This window comes from Lissotriton vulgaris, chromosome 7 (assembly GCF_964263255.1).
Source record: "Lissotriton vulgaris chromosome 7, aLisVul1.2, whole genome shotgun sequence".
NCBI lineage: Eukaryota > Metazoa > Chordata > Amphibia > Caudata > Salamandridae > Lissotriton > Lissotriton vulgaris.
In genome coordinates, this window is record NC_141695.1 from 1,418,727,710 (window position 1) to 1,418,747,038 (window position 19,329).

Sequence of the window (19,329 nt, forward strand, 5' to 3'; positions counted from 1 at the left end):
CTTGTAAGTGGGGTTGGAAACGCTTTTCAGGATCAGTACTGGGCTCAAAACATGCAGCCCTGAGGTCTCTCATGATAGCAGGTGGTTAAATAGAAATTCGCTGCTCAGCTGACCCTGTAGGAGCAACCGTATGCCAAAAATGTAAGCAGAATGAGCTTTTCAGTGAAAAGCAGCCAGGCACATTTTAGCTAGTTTTACTTGTAAGTGGGGTTGGAAAAGCTTTTCGGGCTCAGTACTGGGCTCAAAACATGCAGCCTTGAGGTCTCTCGTGGTAGCAGGTGGTTAAATAGAAATTCGCTCATCAGCTGACCCTGTAGGAGCAAACGTATGCCAAAAATGTACGCAGAATGAGCTTTTCAGTGAAGAGCAGCCAGGCAAATTTGAGCTAGTTTTACTTGTAAGTGGAGTTGGAAACGCTTTTCAGGCTCAGTACTGGGCTCAAAACATGCAGCCTTGAGGTCTCTCATGATAGCAGGTGGTTAAATAGAAATTCGCTGCTCAGCTGACCCTGTAGGAGCAAACGTATGCCAAAAATGTAAGCAGAATGAGCTTTTCAGTGAATAGCAGCCAGGCACATTTTAGCTAGTTTTACTTGTAAGTGGGGTTTGAAACTCTTTTCAGGATCAGTACTGGGCTCAAAACATGCAGCCCTGAGGTCTCTCATGATAGCAGGTGGTTAAATAGAAATTCGCTGATCAGCTGACCCTGTAGGAGCAAACGTATGCCAAAAATGTACGGAGAATGAGATTTTTAGTGAAGAGCAGCCAGGCACATTTTAGCTAGTTTTACTTGTAAGTGGGGTTGGAAACGCTTTTCGGGCTCAGTACTGGGCTCGAAACATGCAGCCTTGAGGTCTCTCATGATAGCAGGTGGTTAAATAGAAATTCGCTGCTCAGCTGACCCGACAGGAGCAAACGTATGCCAAAAATGTACGCAGAATGAGCTTTTTAGTGAAGAGCAGCCACGCACATTTTAGCTAGTTTTACTTGTAAGTGGAGTTGGAAACGCTTTTCAGGATCAGTACTGGGCTCAAAACATGCAGCCCTGAGGTCTCTCATGATAGCAGGTGGTTAAATAGAAATTCGCTGCTCAGCTGACCCGGCAGGAGCAAATGTATGCCAAAAATGTACGCAGAATGAGCTTTTCAGTGAAAAGCAGCCAGGCACATTTTAGCTAGTTTTACTTGTAAGTGGGGTTGGAAACGCTTTTCAGGCTCAGTACTGGGCTCAAAACATGCAGCCCTGAGGTCTCTCATGATAGCAGGTGGTTAAATAGAAATTCGCTGATCAGCTGACCCTGTAGGAGCAAACGTATGCCAAAAATGTACGCAGAATGAGCTTTTCAGTGAAGAGCAGCCAGGCACATTTTAGCTAGTTTTACTTGTAAGTGGGGTTGGAAACGCTTTTCGGGCTCAGTACTGGGCTCAAAACATGCAGCCTTGAGGTCTCTCATGATAGCAGGTGGTTAAATAGAAATTCGCTGATCAGCTGACTCTGTAGGAGCAAACGTATGCCAAAAATGTACGCAGAATGAGATTTTCAGTGAAGAGCAGCCAGGCACATTTTAGCTAGTTTTACATGTAAGTTGGGTTGGAAACGCTTTTCGGGCTCAGTACTGGGCTAAAAACATGCAGCCTTGAGGTCTCTCATGATAGCAGGTGGTTAAATAGAAATTCGCTGATCAGCTGACCCTGTAGGAGCAAACGTATGCCAAAAATGTACGCAGAATGAGCTTTTCAGTGAAGAGCAGCCAGGCAAATTTTAGCTAGTTTTACTTGTAAGTGGAGTTGGAAACGCTTTTCAGGCTCAGTACTGGGCTCAAAACATGCAGCCTTGAGGTCTCTCATGTTAGCAGGTGGTTAAATAGAAATTCGCTGCTCAGCTGACCCTGTAGGAGCAAACGTATGCCAAAAATGTAAGCAGAATGAGCTTTTCAGTGAAGAGCAGCCAGGCACATTTTAGCTAGTTTTACTTGTAAGTGGGGTTTGAAACTATATTCAGGATCAGTACTGGGCTCAAAACATGCAGCCCTGAGGTCTCTCATGATAGCAGGTGGTTAAATAGAAATTCGCTGCTCAGCTGACCCGGCAGGAGCAAACGTATGCCAAAAATGTAAGCAGAATGAGCTTTTCAGTGAATAGCAGCCAGGCACATTATAGCTAGTTTTACTTTTAAGTGGGGTTGGAAATGCTTTTCAGGCTCAGTACTGGGCTCAAAAGATGCAGCTCTGAGGTCTCTCCTGATAGCTGGTGGTTAAGTATAAATTTGCCACTTGGCTGACCCAGCAAGAGCAAACGTATGCCAAAAATGTACACAGAATGAGCTTTTCAGTGAATAGCAGCCAGGCACATTTTAGCTAGTTTTACTTGTAAGTGGGGTTGGAAACGCTTTTCAGGATCAGTACTGGGCTCAAAACATGCAGCCCTGAGGTCTCTCATGATAGCAGGTGGTTAAATAGAAATTCGCTGCTCAGCTGACCCTGTAGGAGCAACCGTATGCCAAAAATGTAAGCAGAATGAGCTTTTCAGTGAATAGCAGCCAGGCACATTTTAGCTAGTTTTACTTGTAAGTGGGGTTGGAAACGCTTTTCAGGATCAGTACTGGGCTCAAAACATGCAGCCCTGAGGTCTCTCATGATAGCAGGTGGTTAAATAGAAATTCGCTGCTCAGCTGACCCTGTAGGAGCAACCGTATGCCAAAAATGTAAGCAGAATGAGCTTTTCAGTGAAAAGCAGCCAGGCACATTTTAGCTAGTTTTACTTGTAAGTGGGGTTGGAAACGCTTTTCGGGCTCAGTACTGGGCTCAAAACATGCAGCCTTGAGGTCTCTCATGATAGCAGGTGGTTAAATAGAAATTCGCTCATCAGCTGACCCTGTAGGAGCAAACGTATGCCAAAAATGTACGCAGAATGAGCTTTTCAGTGAAGAGCAGCCAGGCAAATTTGAGCTAGTTTTACTTGTAAGTGGAGTTGGAAACGCTTTTCAGGCTCAGTACTGGGCTCAAAACATGCAGCCTTGAGGTCTCTCATGATAGCAGGTGGTGAAATAGAAATTCGCTGCTCAGCTGACCCTGTAGGAGCAAACGTATGCCAAAAATGTAAGCATAATGAGCTTTTCAGTGAATAGCAGCCAGGCACATTTTAGCTAGTTTTACTTGTAAGTGGGGTTTGAAACTCTTTTCAGGATCAGTACTGGGCTCAAAACATGCAGCCCTGAGGTCTCTCATGATAGCAGGTGGTTAAATAGAAATTCGCTGATCAGCTGACCCTGTAGGAGCAAACATATGCCAAAAATGTACGGAGAATGAGATTTTCACTGAAGAGCAGCCAGGCACATTTTAGCTAGTTTTACTTGTAAGTGGGGTTGGAAACGCTTTTCGGGCTCAGTACTGGGCTCGAAACATGCAGCCTTGAGGTCTCTCATGATAGCAGGTGGTTAAATAGAAATTCGCTGCTCAGCTGACCCGACAGGAGCAAATGTATGCCAAAAATGTACGCAGAATGAGCTTTTTAGTGAAGAGCAGCCACGCACATTTTAGCTAGTTTTACTTGTAAGTGGAGTTGGAAACGCTTTTCAGGATCAGTACTGGGCTCAAAACATGCAGCCCTGAGGTCTCTCATGATAGCAGGTGGTTAAATAGAAATTTGCTGCTCAGCTGACCCGGCAGGAGCAAATGTATGCCAAAAATGTACGCAGAATGAGCTTTTCAGTGAAAAGCAGCCAGGCACATTTTAGCTAGTTTTACTTGTAAGTGGGGTTGGGAACGCTTTTCAGGCTCAGTACTGGGTTCAAAACATGCAGCCCTGAGGTCTCTCATGATAACAGGTGGTTAAATAGAAATTCGCTGATCAGCTGACCCTGTAGGAGCAAACGTATGCCAAAAATGTACGCAGAATGAGCTTTTCAGTGAAGAGCAGCCAGGCACATTTTAGCTAGTTTTACTTGTAAGTGGGGTTGGAAACGCTTTTCGGGCTCAGTACTGGGCTCAAAACATGCAGCCTTGAGGTCTCTCATGATAGCAGGTGGTTAAATAGAAATTCGCTGATCAGCTGACTCTGTAGGAGCAAACGTATGCCAAAAATGTACGCAGAATGAGCTTTTTAGTGAAGAGCAGCCACGCACATTTTAGCTAGTTTTACTTGTAAGTGGAGTTGGAAACGCTTTTCAGGATCAGTACTGGGCTCAAAACATGCAGCCCTGAGGTCTCTCATGATAGCAGGTGGTTAAATAGAAATTCGCTGCTCAGCTGACCCGGCAGGAGCAAATGTATGCCAAAAATGTAAGCAGAATGAGCTTTTCAGTGAATAGCAGCCAGGCACATTTTAGCTAGTTTTACTTGTAAGTGGGGTTTGAAACTCTTTTCAGGATCAGTACTGCGCTCAAAACATGCAGCCCTGAGGTCTCTCATGATAGCAGGTGGTTAGGTAGAAATTTGCCTCTTGGCTGACCCAGCAGGAGCAAACATATGCCAAAAATGTACACAGAATGAGCTTTTCAGTGAATAGCAGCCAGGCACATTTTAGCTAGTTTTACTTGTGAGTGGGGTTGGAAACGCTTTTCAGGATCAGTACTGGGCTCAAAACATGCAGCCCTGAGGTCTCTCATGATAGCAGGTGGTTAAATAGAAATTCGCTGCTCAGCTGACCCTGTAGGAGCAACCGTATGCCAAAAATGTAAGCAGAATGAGCTTTTCAGTGAATAGCAGCCAGGCACATTTTAGCTAGTTTTACTTGTAAGTGGGGTTGGAAACGCTTTTCAGGATCAGTACTGGGCTCAAAACATGCAGCCCTGAGGTCTCTCATGATAGCAGGTGGTTAAATAGAAATTCGCTGCTCAGCTGACCCTGTAGGAGCAACCGTATGCCAAAAATGTAAGCAGAATGAGCTTTTCAGTGAAAAGCAGCCAGGCACATTTTAGCTAGTTTTACTTGTAAGTGGGGTTGGAAAAGCTTTTCGGGCTCAGTACTGGGCTCAAAACATGCAGCCTTGAGGTCTCTCATGGTAGCAGGTGGTTAAATAGAAATTCGCTCATCAGCTGACCCTGTAGGAGCAAACGTATGCCAAAAATGTACGCAGAATGAGCTTTTCAGTGAAGAGCAGCCAGGCAAATTTGAGCTAGTTTTACTTGTAAGTGGAGTTGGAAACGCTTTTCAGGCTCAGTACTGGGCTCAAAACATGCAGCCTTGAGGTCTCTCATGATAGCAGGTGGTTAAATAGAAATTCGCTGCTCAGCTGACCCTGTAGGAGCAAACGTATGCCAAAAATGTAAGCAGAATGAGCTTTTCAGTGAATAGCAGCCAGGCACATTTTAGCTAGTTTTACTTGTAAGTGGGGTTTGAAACTCTTTTCAGGATCAGTACTGGGCTCAAAACATGCAGCCCTGAGGTCTCTCATGATAGCAGGTGGTTAAATAGAAATTCGCTGATCAGCTGACCCTGTAGGAGCAAACGTATGCCAAAAATGTACGGAGAATGAGATTTTTAGTGAAGAGCAGCCAGGCACATTTTAGCTAGTTTTACTTGTAAGTGGGGTTGGAAACGCTTTTCGGGCTCAGTACTGGGCTCGAAACATGCAGCCTTGAGGTCTCTCATGATAGCAGGTGGTTAAATAGAAATTCGCTGCTCAGCTGACCCGACAGGAGCAAACGTATGCCAAAAATGTACGCAGAATGAGCTTTTTAGTGAAGAGCAGCCACGCACATTTTAGCTAGTTTTACTTGTAAGTGGAGTTGGAAACGCTTTTCAGGATCAGTACTGGGCTCAAAACATGCAGCCCTGAGGTCTCTCATGATAGCAGGTGGTTAAATAGAAATTCGCTGCTCAGCTGACCCGGCAGGAGCAAATGTATGCCAAAAATGTACGCAGAATGAGCTTTTCAGTGAAAAGCAGCCAGGCACATTTTAGCTAGTTTTACTTGTAAGTGGGGTTGGAAACGCTTTTCAGGCTCAGTACTGGGCTCAAAACATGCAGCCCTGAGGTCTCTCATGATAGCAGGTGGTTAAATAGAAATTCGCTGATCAGCTGACCCTGTAGGAGCAAACGTATGCCAAAAATGTACGCAGAATGAGCTTTTCAGTGAAGAGCAGCCAGGCACATTTTAGCTAGTTTTACTTGTAAGTGGGGTTGGAAACGCTTTTCGGGCTCAGTACTGGGCTCAAAACATGCAGCCTTGAGGTCTCTCATGATAGCAGGTGGTTAAATAGAAATTCGCTGATCAGCTGACTCTGTAGGAGCAAACGTATGCCAAAAATGTACGCAGAATGAGATTTTCAGTGAAGAGCAGCCAGGCACATTTTAGCTAGTTTTACATGTAAGTTGGGTTGGAAACGCTTTTCGGGCTCAGTACTGGGCTAAAAACATGCAGCCTTGAGGTCTCTCATGATAGCAGGTGGTTAAATAGAAATTCGCTGATCAGCTGACCCTGTAGGAGCAAACGTATGCCAAAAATGTACGCAGAATGAGCTTTTCAGTGAAGAGCAGCCAGGCAAATTTTAGCTAGTTTTACTTGTAAGTGGAGTTGGAAACGCTTTTCAGGCTCAGTACTGGGCTCAAAACATGCAGCCTTGAGGTCTCTCATGTTAGCAGGTGGTTAAATAGAAATTCGCTGCTCAGCTGACCCTGTAGGAGCAAACGTATGCCAAAAATGTAAGCAGAATGAGCTTTTCAGTGAAGAGCAGCCAGGCACATTTTAGCTAGTTTTACTTGTAAGTGGGGTTTGAAACTATATTCAGGATCAGTACTGGGCTCAAAACATGCAGCCCTGAGGTCTCTCATGATAGCAGGTGGTTAAATAGAAATTCGCTGCTCAGCTGACCCGGCAGGAGCAAACGTATGCCAAAAATGTAAGCAGAATGAGCTTTTCAGTGAATAGCAGCCAGGCACATTATAGCTAGTTTTACTTTTAAGTGGGGTTGGAAATGCTTTTCAGGCTCAGTACTGGGCTCAAAAGATGCAGCTCTGAGGTCTCTCCTGATAGCTGGTGGTTAAGTATAAATTTGCCACTTGGCTGACCCAGCAAGAGCAAACGTATGCCAAAAATGTACACAGAATGAGCTTTTCAGTGAATAGCAGCCAGGCACATTTTAGCTAGTTTTACTTGTAAGTGGGGTTGGAAACGCTTTTCAGGATCAGTACTGGGCTCAAAACATGCAGCCCTGAGGTCTCTCATGATAGCAGGTGGTTAAATAGAAATTCGCTGCTCAGCTGACCCTGTAGGAGCAACCGTATGCCAAAAATGTAAGCAGAATGAGCTTTTCAGTGAATAGCAGCCAGGCACATTTTAGCTAGTTTTACTTGTAAGTGGGGTTGGAAACGCTTTTCAGGATCAGTACTGGGCTCAAAACATGCAGCCCTGAGGTCTCTCATGATAGCAGGTGGTTAAATAGAAATTCGCTGCTCAGCTGACCCTGTAGGAGCAACCGTATGCCAAAAATGTAAGCAGAATGAGCTTTTCAGTGAAAAGCAGCCAGGCACATTTTAGCTAGTTTTACTTGTAAGTGGGGTTGGAAACGCTTTTCGGGCTCAGTACTGGGCTCAAAACATGCAGCCTTGAGGTCTCTCATGATAGCAGGTGGTTAAATAGAAATTCGCTCATCAGCTGACCCTGTAGGAGCAAACGTATGCCAAAAATGTACGCAGAATGAGCTTTTCAGTGAAGAGCAGCCAGGCAAATTTGAGCTAGTTTTACTTGTAAGTGGAGTTGGAAACGCTTTTCAGGCTCAGTACTGGGCTCAAAACATGCAGCCTTGAGGTCTCTCATGATAGCAGGTGGTGAAATAGAAATTCGCTGCTCAGCTGACCCTGTAGGAGCAAACGTATGCCAAAAATGTAAGCATAATGAGCTTTTCAGTGAATAGCAGCCAGGCACATTTTAGCTAGTTTTACTTGTAAGTGGGGTTTGAAACTCTTTTCAGGATCAGTACTGGGCTCAAAACATGCAGCCCTGAGGTCTCTCATGATAGCAGGTGGTTAAATAGAAATTTGCTGATCAGCTGACCCTGTAGGAGCAAACATATGCCAAAAATGTACGGAGAATGAGATTTTCACTGAAGAGCAGCCAGGCACATTTTAGCTAGTTTTACTTGTAAGTGGGGTTGGAAACGCTTTTCGGGCTCAGTACTGGGCTCGAAACATGCAGCCTTGAGGTCTCTCATGATAGCAGGTGGTTAAATAGAAATTCGCTGCTCAGCTGACCCGACAGGAGCAAATGTATGCCAAAAATGTACGCAGAATGAGCTTTTTAGTGAAGAGCAGCCACGCACATTTTAGCTAGTTTTACTTGTAAGTGGAGTTGGAAACGCTTTTCAGGATCAGTACTGGGCTCAAAACATGCAGCCCTGAGGTCTCTCATGATAGCAGGTGGTTAAATAGAAATTTGCTGCTCAGCTGACCCGGCAGGAGCAAATGTATGCCAAAAATGTACGCAGAATGAGCTTTTCAGTGAAAAGCAGCCAGGCACATTTTAGCTAGTTTTACTTGTAAGTGGGGTTGGGAACGCTTTTCAGGCTCAGTACTGGGTTCAAAACATGCAGCCCTGAGGTCTCTCATGATAACAGGTGGTTAAATAGAAATTCGCTGATCAGCTGACCCTGTAGGAGCAAACGTATGCCAAAAATGTACGCAGAATGAGCTTTTCAGTGAAGAGCAGCCAGGCACATTTTAGCTAGTTTTACTTGTAAGTGGGGTTGGAAACGCTTTTCGGGCTCAGTACTGGGCTCAAAACATGCAGCCTTGAGGTCTCTCATGATAGCAGGTGGTTAAATAGAAATTCGCTGATCAGCTGACTCTGTAGGAGCAAACGTATGCCAAAAATGTACGCAGAATGAGATTTTCAGTGAAGAGCAGCCAGGCAAATTTTAGCTAGTTTTACTTGTAAGTGGAGTTGGAAACGCTTTTCAGGCTCAGTACTGGGCTCAAAACATGCAGCCTTGAGGTCTCTCATGATAGCAGGTGGTTAAATAGAAATTTGCTGCTCAGCTGACCCTGTAGGAGCAAACGTATGCCAAAAATGTAAGCAGAATGAGCTTTTCAGTGAATAGCAGCCAGGCACATTTTAGCTAGTTTTACTTGTAAGTGGGGTTTGAAACTCTTTTCAGGATCAGTACTGCGCTCAAAACATGCAGCCCTGAGGTCTCTCATGATAGCAGGTGGTTAAGTAGAAATTTGCCTCTTGGCTGACCCAGCAGGAGCAAACATATGCCAAAAATGTACACAGAATGAGCTTTTCAGTGAATAGCAGCCAGGCACATTTTAGCTAGTTTTACTTGTGAGTGGGGTTGGAAACGCTTTTCAGGATCAGTACTGGGCTCAAAACATGCAGCCCTGAGGTCTCTCATGATAGCAGGTGGTTAAATAGAAATTCGCTGCTCAGCTGACCCTGTAGGAGCAACCGTATGCCAAAAATGTAAGCAGAATGAGCTTTTCAGTGAATAGCAGCCAGGCACATTTTAGCTAGTTTTACTTGTAAGTGGGGTTGGAAACGCTTTTCAGGATCAGTACTGGGCTCAAAACATGCAGCCCTGAGGTCTCTCATGATAGCAGGTGGTTAAATAGAAATTCGCTGCTCAGCTGACCCTGTAGGAGCAACCGTATGCCAAAAATGTAAGCAGAATGAGCTTTTCAGTGAAAAGCAGCCAGGCACATTTTAGCTAGTTTTACTTGTAAGTGGGGTTGGAAAAGCTTTTCGGGCTCAGTACTGGGCTCAAAACATGCAGCCTTGAGGTCTCTCATGGTAGCAGGTAGTTAAATAGAAATTCGCTCATCAGCTGACCCTGTAGGAGCAAACGTATGCCAAAAATGTACGCAGAATGAGCTTTTCAGTGAAGAGCAGCCAGGCAAATTTGAGCTAGTTTTACTTGTAAGTGGAGTTGGAAACGCTTTTCAGGCTCAGTACTGGGCTCAAAACATGCAGCCTTGAGGTCTCTCATGATAGCAGGTGGTTAAATAGAAATTCGCTGCTCAGCTGACCCTGTAGGAGCAAACGTATGCCAAAAATGTAAGCAGAATGAGCTTTTCAGTGAATAGCAGCCAGGCACATTTTAGCTAGTTTTACTTGTAAGTGGGGTTTGAAACTCTTTTCAGGATCAGTACTGGGCTCAAAACATGCAGCCCTGAGGTCTCTCATGATAGCAGGTGGTTAAATAGAAATTCGCTGATCAGCTGACCCTGTAGGAGCAAACGTATGCCAAAAATGTACGGAGAATGAGATTTTTAGTGAAGAGCAGCCAGGCACATTTTAGCTAGTTTTACTTGTAAGTGGGGTTGGAAACGCTTTTCGGGCTCAGTACTGGGCTCGAAACATGCAGCCTTGAGGTCTCTCATGATAGCAGGTGGTTAAATAGAAATTCGCTGCTCAGCTGACCCGACAGGAGCAAACGTATGCCAAAAATGTACGCAGAATGAGCTTTTTAGTGAAGAGCAGCCACGCACATTTTAGCTAGTTTTACTTGTAAGTGGAGTTGGAAACGCTTTTCAGGATCAGTACTGGGCTCAAAACATGCAGCCCTGAGGTCTCTCATGATAGCAGGTGGTTAAATAGAAATTCGCTGCTCAGCTGACCCGGCAGGAGCAAATGTATGCCAAAAATGTACGCAGAATGAGCTTTTCAGTGAAAAGCAGCCAGGCACATTTTAGCTAGTTTTACTTGTAAGTGGGGTTGGAAACGCTTTTCAGGCTCAGTACTGGGCTCAAAACATGCAGCCCTGAGGTCTCTCATGATAGCAGGTGGTTAAATAGAAATTCGCTGATCAGCTGACCCTGTAGGAGCAAACGTATGCCAAAAATGTACGCAGAATGAGCTTTTCAGTGAAGAGCAGCCAGGCACATTTTAGCTAGTTTTACTTGTAAGTGGGGTTGGAAACGCTTTTCGGGCTCAGTACTGGGCTCAAAACATGCAGCCTTGAGGTCTCTCATGATAGCAGGTGGTTAAATAGAAATTCGCTGATCAGCTGACTCTGTAGGAGCAAACGTATGCCAAAAATGTACGCAGAATGAGATTTTCAGTGAAGAGCAGCCAGGCACATTTTAGCTAGTTTTACATGTAAGTTGGGTTGGAAACGCTTTTCGGGCTCAGTACTGGGCTAAAAACATGCAGCCTTGAGGTCTCTCATGATAGCAGGTGGTTAAATAGAAATTCGCTGATCAGCTGACCCTGTAGGAGCAAACGTATGCCAAAAATGTACGCAGAATGAGCTTTTCAGTGAAGAGCAGCCAGGCAAATTTTAGCTAGTTTTACTTGTAAGTGGAGTTGGAAACGCTTTTCAGGCTCAGTACTGGGCTCAAAACATGCAGCCTTGAGGTCTCTCATGATAGCAGGTGGTTAAATAGAAATTCGCTGCTCAGCTGACCCTGTAGGAGCAAACGTATGCCAAAAATGTAAGCAGAATGAGCTTTTCAGTGAAGAGCAGCCAGGCACATTTTAGCTAGTTTTACTTGTAAGTGGGGTTGGAAACGCTTTTCGGGCTCAGTACTGGGCTCAAAACATGCAGCCTTGAGGTCTCTCTCCTGATAGTAGGTGGTTAAATAGAAATTCGCTGATCAGCTGACCCTGTAGGAGCAAACGTATGCCAAAAATGTACGCAGAATGAGCTTTTCAGTGAAGAGCAGCCAGGCAATTTTTAACTAGTTTTACTTGTAAGTGGAGTTGGAAACGCTTTTCAGGCTCAGTACTAGGCTCAAAACATGCAGCCTTGAGGTCTCTCATGATAGCAGGTGGTTAAATAGAAATTCGCTGCTCAGCTGACCCGGCAGGAGCAAATGTATGCCAAAAATGTACACAGAATGAGCTTTTCAGTGAATAGCAGCCAGGCACATTTTAGCTAGTTTTACTTTTAAGTGGGGTTGGAAATGCTTTTCAGGGTCAGTACTGGGCTCAGAAGATGCAGCTCTGAGGTCTCTCATGATAGCAGGTGGTTAAATAGAAATTTGCTGCTCAGCTGACCCGGCAGGAGCAACCGTATGCCAAAAATGTAAGCAGAATGAGCTTTTCAGTGAATAGCAGCCAGGCAAATTTTAGCTAGTTTTACTTGTAAGTGGGGTTGGAAACGCTTTTTATGCTCAGTACTGGGCTCAAAACATGCAGGCCTGAGGTCTCTCATGATAGCAGGTGGTTAAATAGAAATTTGCTGCTCAGCTGACCCGGCAGGAGCAAATGTATGCCAAAAATGTAAGCAGAATGAGCTTTTCAGTGAATAGCAGCCAGGCACATTTTAGCTAGTTTTACTTGTAAGTGGGGTTTGAAACTATATTCAGGATCAGTACTGGGCTCAAAACATGCAGCCCTGAGGTCTCTCATGATAGCAGGTGGTTAAATAGAAATTCGCTGCTCAGCTGACCCGGCAGGAGCAAACGTATGCCAAAAATGTACGCAGAATGATCTTTTTAGTGAAGAGCAGCCACGCACATTTTAGCTAGTTTTACTTGTAAGTGGATTTGGAAACGCTTTTCAGGATCAGTACTTTGCTCAAAACATGCAGCCCTGAGGTCTCTCATGATAGCAGGTGGTTAAATAGAAATTCGCTGCTCAGCTGACCCGGCAGGAGCAAATGTATGCCAAAAATGTACGCAGAATGAGCTTTTCAGTGAAAAGCAGCCAGGCACATTTTAGCTAGTTTTACTTGTAAGTGGGGTTTGAAACTCTTTTCAGGATCAGTACTGCGCTCAAAACATGCAGCCCTGAGGTCTCTCATGATAGCAGGTGGTTAAATAGAAATTCGATGCTCAGCTGACCCTGTAGGAGCAACCGTATGCCAAAAATGTAAGCAGAACGAGCTTTTCAGTGAATAGCAGCCAGGCACAATTTAGCTAGTTTTACTTGTAAGTGGGGTTGGAAACGCTTTTCGGGCTCAGTACTGGGCTCAAAACATGCAGCCTTGAGGTCTCTCATGATAGCAGGTGGTTAAATAGAAATTCGCTGATCAGCTGACCCAGCAGGAGCAAACATATGCCAAAAATGTACACAGAATGAGCTTTTCAGTGAATAGCAGCCAGGCACATTTTAGCTAGTTTTACTTGTGAGTGGGGTTGGAAACGCTTTTCAGGATCAGTACTGGGCTCAAAACATGCAGCCCTGAGGTCTCTCATGATAGCAGGTGGTTAAATAGAAATTCGCTGCTCAGCTGACCCTGTAGGAGCAACCGTATGCCAAAAATGTAAGCAGAATGAGCTTTTCAGTGAATAGCAGCCAGGCACATTTTAGCTAGTTTTACTTGTAAGTGGGGTTGGAAACGCTTTTCAGGATCAGTACTGGGCTCAAAACATGCAGCCCTGAGGTCTCTCATGATAGCAGGTGGTTAAATAGAAATTCGCTGCTCAGCTGACCCTGTAGGAGCAACCGTATGCCAAAAATGTAAGCAGAATGAGCTTTTCAGTGAAAAGCAGCCAGGCACATTTTAGCTAGTTTTACTTGTAAGTGGGGTTGGAAAAGCTTTTCGGGCTCAGTACTGGGCTCAAAATATGCAGCCTTGAGGTCTCTCATGGTAGCAGGTAGTTAAATAGAAATTCGCTCATCAGCTGACCCTGTAGGAGCAAACGTATGCCAAAAATGTACGCAGAATGAGCTTTTCAGTGAAGAGCAGCCAGGCAAATTTGAGCTAGTTTTACTTGTAAGTGGAGTTGGAAACGCTTTTCAGGCTCAGTACTGGGCTCAAAACATGCAGCCTTGAGGTCTCTCATGATAGCAGGTGGTTAAATAGAAATTCGCTGCTCAGCTGACCCTGTAGGAGCAAACGTATGCCAAAAATGTAAGCAGAATGAGCTTTTCAGTGAATAGCAGCCAGGCACATTTTAGCTAGTTTTACTTGTAAGTGGGGTTTGAAACTCTTTTCAGGATCAGTACTGGGCTCAAAACATGCAGCCCTGAGGTCTCTCATGATAGCAGGTGGTTAAATAGAAATTCGCTGATCAGCTGACCCTGTAGGAGCAAACGTATGCCAAAAATGTACGGAGAATGAGATTTTTAGTGAAGAGCAGCCAGGCACATTTTAGCTAGTTTTACTTGTAAGTGGGGTTGGAAACGCTTTTCGGGCTCAGTACTGGGCTCGAAACATGCAGCCTTGAGGTCTCTCATGATAGCAGGTGGTTAAATAGAAATTCGCTGCTCAGCTGACCCGACAGGAGCAAACGTATGCCAAAAATGTACGCAGAATGAGCTTTTTAGTGAAGAGCAGCCACGCACATTTTAGCTAGTTTTACTTGTAAGTGGAGTTGGAAACGCTTTTCAGGATCAGTACTGGGCTCAAAACATGCAGCCCTGAGGTCTCTCATGATAGCAGGTGGTTAAATAGAAATTCGCTGCTCAGCTGACCCGGCAGGAGCAAATGTATGCCAAAAATGTACGCAGAATGAGCTTTTCAGTGAAAAGCAGCCAGGCACATTTTAGCTAGTTTTACTTGTAAGTGGGGTTGGAAACGCTTTTCAGGCTCAGTACTGGGCTCAAAACATGCAGCCCTGAGGTCTCTCATGATAGCAGGTGGTTAAATAGAAATTCGCTGATCAGCTGACCCTGTAGGAGCAAACGTATGCCAAAAATGTACGCAGAATGAGCTTTTCAGTGAAGAGCAGCCAGGCACATTTTAGCTAGTTTTACTTGTAAGTGGGGTTGGAAACGCTTTTCGGGCTCAGTACTGGGCTCAAAACATGCAGCCTTGAGGTCTCTCATGATAGCAGGTGGTTAAATAGAAATTCGCTGATCAGCTGACTCTGTAGGAGCAAACGTATGCCAAAAATGTACGCAGAATGAGATTTTCAGTGAAGAGCAGCCAGGCACATTTTAGCTAGTTTTACATGTAAGTTGGGTTGGAAACGCTTTTCGGGCTCAGTACTGGGCTAAAAACATGCAGCCTTGAGGTCTCTCATGATAGCAGGTGGTTAAATAGAAATTCGCTGATCAGCTGACCCTGTAGGAGCAAACGTATGCCAAAAATGTACGCAGAATGAGCTTTTCAGTGAAGAGCAGCCAGGCAAATTTTAGCTAGTTTTACTTGTAAGTGGAGTTGGAAACGCTTTTCAGGCTCAGTACTGGGCTCAAAACATGCAGCCTTGAGGTCTCTCATGATAGCAGGTGGTTAAATAGAAATTCGCTGCTCAGCTGACCCTGTAGGAGCAAACGTATGCCAAAAATGTAAGCAGAATGAGCTTTTCAGTGAAGAGCAGCCAGGCACATTTTAGCTAGTTTTACTTGTAAGTGGGGTTGGAAACGCTTTTCGGGCTCAGTACTGGGCTCAAAACATGCAGCCTTGAGGTCTCTCTCCTGATAGTAGGTGGTTAAATAGAAATTCGCTGATCAGCTGACCCTGTAGGAGCAAACGTATGCCAAAAATGTACGCAGAATGAGCTTTTCAGTGAAGAGCAGCCAGGCAATTTTTAACTAGTTTTACTTGTAAGTGGAGTTGGAAACGCTTTTCAGGCTCAGTACTAGGCTCAAAACATGCAGCCTTGAGGTCTCTCATGATAGCAGGTGGTTAAATAGAAATTCGCTGCTCAGCTGACCCGGCAGGAGCAAATGTATGCCAAAAATGTACACAGAATGAGCTTTTCAGTGAATAGCAGCCAGGCACATTTTAGCTAGTTTTACTTTTAAGTGGGGTTGGAAATGCTTTTCAGGGTCAGTACTGGGCTCAGAAGATGCAGCTCTGAGGTCTCTCATGATAGCAGGTGGTTAAATAGAAATTTGCTGCTCAGCTGACCCGGCAGGAGCAACCGTATGCCAAAAATGTAAGCAGAATGAGCTTTTCAGTGAATAGCAGCCAGGCAAATTTTAGCTAGTTTTACTTGTAAGTGGGGTTGGAAACGCTTTTTATGCTCAGTACTGGGCTCAAAACATGCAGGCCTGAGGTCTCTCATGATAGCAGGTGGTTAAATAGAAATTTGCTGCTCAGCTGACCCGGCAGGAGCAAATGTATGCCAAAAATGTAAGCAGAATGAGCTTTTCAGTGAATAGCAGCCAGGCACATTTTAGCTAGTTTTACTTGTAAGTGGGGTTTGAAACTATATTCAGGATCAGTACTGGGCTCAAAACATGCAGCCCTGAGGTCTCTCATGATAGCAGGTGGTTAAATAGAAATTCGCTGCTCAGCTGACCCGGCAGGAGCAAACGTATGCCAAAAATGTAAGCAGAATGAGCTTTTCAGTGAATAGCAGCCAGGCACATTATAGCTAGTTTTACTTTTAAGTGGGGTTGGAAATGCTTTTCAGGCTCAGTACTGGGCTCAAAAGATGCAGCTCTGAGGTCTCTCCTGATAGCAGGTGGTTAAGTATAAATTTGCCACTTGGCTGACCCAGCAAGAGCAAACGTATGCCAAAAATGTACACAGAATGAGCTTTTCAGTGAATAGCAGCCAGGCACATTTTAGCTAGTTTTACTTGTAAGTGGGGTTGGAAACGCTTTTCAGGATCAGTACTGGGCTCAAAACATGCAGCCCTGAGGTCTCTCATGATAGCAGGTGGTTAAATAGAAATTCGCTGCTCAGCTGACCCTGTAGGAGCAACCGTATGCCAAAAATGTAAGCAGAATGAGCTTTTCAGTGAATAGCAGCCAGGCACATTTTAGCTAGTTTTACTTGTAAGTGGGGTTGGAAACGCTTTTCAGGATCAGTACTGGGCTCAAAACATGCAGCCCTGAGGTCTCTCATGATAGCAGGTGGTTAAATAGAAATTCGCTGCTCAGCTGACCCTGTAGGAGCAACCGTATGCCAAAAATGTAAGCAGAATGAGCTTTTCAGTGAAAAGCAGCCAGGCACATTTTAGCTAGTTTTACTTGTAAGTGGGGTTGGAAACGCTTTTCGGGCTCAGTACTGGGCTCAAAACATGCAGCCTTGAGGTCTCTCATGATAGCAGGTGGTTAAATAGAAATTCGCTCATCAGCTGACCCTGTAGGAGCAAACGTAAGCCAAAAATGTACGCAGAATGAGCTTTTCAGTGAAGAGCAGCCAGGCAAATTTGAGCTAGTTTTACTTGTAAGTGGAGTTGGAAACGCTTTTCAGGCTCAGTACTGGGCTCAAAACATGCAGCCTTGAGGTCTCTCATGATAGCAGGTGGTGAAATAGAAATTCGCTGCTCAGCTGACCCTGTAGGAGCAAACGTATGCCAAAAATGTAAGCATAATGAGCTTTTCAGTGAATAGCAGCCAGGCACATTTTAGCTAGTTTTACTTGTAAGTGGGGTTTGAAACTCTTTTCACGATCAGTACTGGGCTTAAAACATGCAGCCCTGAGGTCTCTCATGATAGCAGGTGGTTAAATAGAAATTCGCTGATCAGCTGACCCTGTAGGAGCAAACATATGCCAAAAATGTACGGAGAATGAGATTTTCAGTGAAGAGCAGCCAGGCACATTTTAGCTAGTTTTACTTGAAAGTGGGGTTGGAAATGCTTTTCGGGCTCAGTACTGGGCTCGAAACATGCAGCCTTGAGGTCTCTCATGATAGCAGGTGGTTAAATAGAAATTCGCTGCTCAGCTGACCCGACAGGAGCAAATGTATGCCAAAAATGTACGCAGAATGAGCTTTTTAGTGAAGAGCAGCCACGCACATTTTAGCTAGTTTTACTTGTAAGTGGAGTTGGAAACGCTTTTCAGGATCAGTACTGGGCTCAAAACATGCAGCCCTGAGGTCTCTCATGATAGCAGGTGGTTAAATAGAAATTCGCTGCTCAGCTGACCCGGCAGGAGCAAATGTATGCCAAAAATGTACGCAGAATGAGCTTTTCAGTGAAAAGCAGCCAGGCACATTTTAGCTAGTTTTACTTGTAAGTGGGGTTGGAAACGCTTTTCAGGCTCAGTACTGGGCTCAAAACATGCAGCCCTGAGGTCTGTCATGATAACAGGTGGTTAAATAGAAATTCGCTGATCAGCTGACCCTGTAGGAGCAAACGTATGCCAAAAATGTACGCAGAATGAGCTTTTCAGTGAAGAGCAGCCAGGCACATTTTCGCTAGTTTTACTTGTAAGTGGGGTTGGAAACGCTTTTCGGGCTCAGTACTGGGCTCAAAACATGCAGCCTTGAGGTCTCTCATGATAGCAGGTGGTTAAATAGAAATTCGCTGATCAGCTGACTCTGTAGGAGCAAACGTATGCCAAAAATGTACGCAGAATGAGATTTTCAGTGAAGAGCAGCCAGGCAAATTTTAGCTAGTTTTACTTGTAAGTGAAGTTGGAAACGCTTTTCAGGCTCAGTACTGGGCTCAAAACATGCAGCCTTGAGGTCTCTCATGATAGCAGGTGGTTAAATAGAAATTCGCTGCTCAGCTGACCCTGTAGGAGCAAACGTATGCCAAAAATGTAAGCAGAATGAGCTTTTCAGTGAAGAGCAGCCAGGCACATTTTAGCTAGTTTTACTTGTAAGTGGGGTTGGAAATGCTTTTCGGGCTCAGTACTGGGCTCACAACATGCAGCCTTGAGGTCTCTCATGATAGCAGGTGGTTAAATAGAAATTCGCTGCTCAGCTGACCCGGCAGGAGCAAATGTATGCCAAAAATGTACACAGAATGAGCTTTTCAGTGAATAGCAGCCAGGCACATTTTAGCTAGTTTTACTTTTAAGTGGGGTTGGAAATGCTTTTCAGGCTCAGTACTGGGCTCAAAAGATGCAGCTCTGAGGTCTCTCATGATAGCAGGTGGTTAAATAGAAATTTGCTGCTCAGCTGACCCGGCAGGAGCAACCGTATGCCAAAAATGTAAGCAGAATGAGCTTTTCAGTGAATAGCAGCCAGGCACATTTTAGCTAGTTTTACTTGTAAGTGGGGTTGGAAACGCTTTTTATGCTCAGTACTGGGCTCAAAACATGCAGGCCTGAGGTCTCTCATGATAGCAGGTGGTTAAATAGAAATTTGCTGCTCAGCTGACCCGGCAGGAGCAAATGTATGCCAAAAATGTAAGCAGAATGAGCTTTTCAGTGAATAGCAGCCAGGCACATTTTAGCTAGTTTTACTTGTAAGTGGGGTTTGAAACTATATTCAGGATCAGTACTGGGCTCAAAACATGCAGCCCTGAGGTCTCTCATGATAGCAGGTGGTTAAATAGAAATTCGCTGCTCAGCTGACACGGCAGTAGCAAACGTATGCCAAAAATGTAAGCAGAATGAGCTTTTCAGTGAATAGCAGCCAGGCACATTATAGCTAGTTTTACTTTTAAGTGGGGTTGGAAATGCTTTTCAGGCTCAGTACTGGGCTCAAAAGATGCAGCTCTGAGGTCTCTCCTGATAGCAGGTGGTTAAGTATAAATTTGCCACTTGGCTGACCCAGCAGGAGCAAACGTATGCCAAAAATGTACACAGAATGAGCTTTTCAGTGAATAGCAGCCAGGCACATTTTAGCTAGTTTTACTTGTAAGTGGGGTTGGAA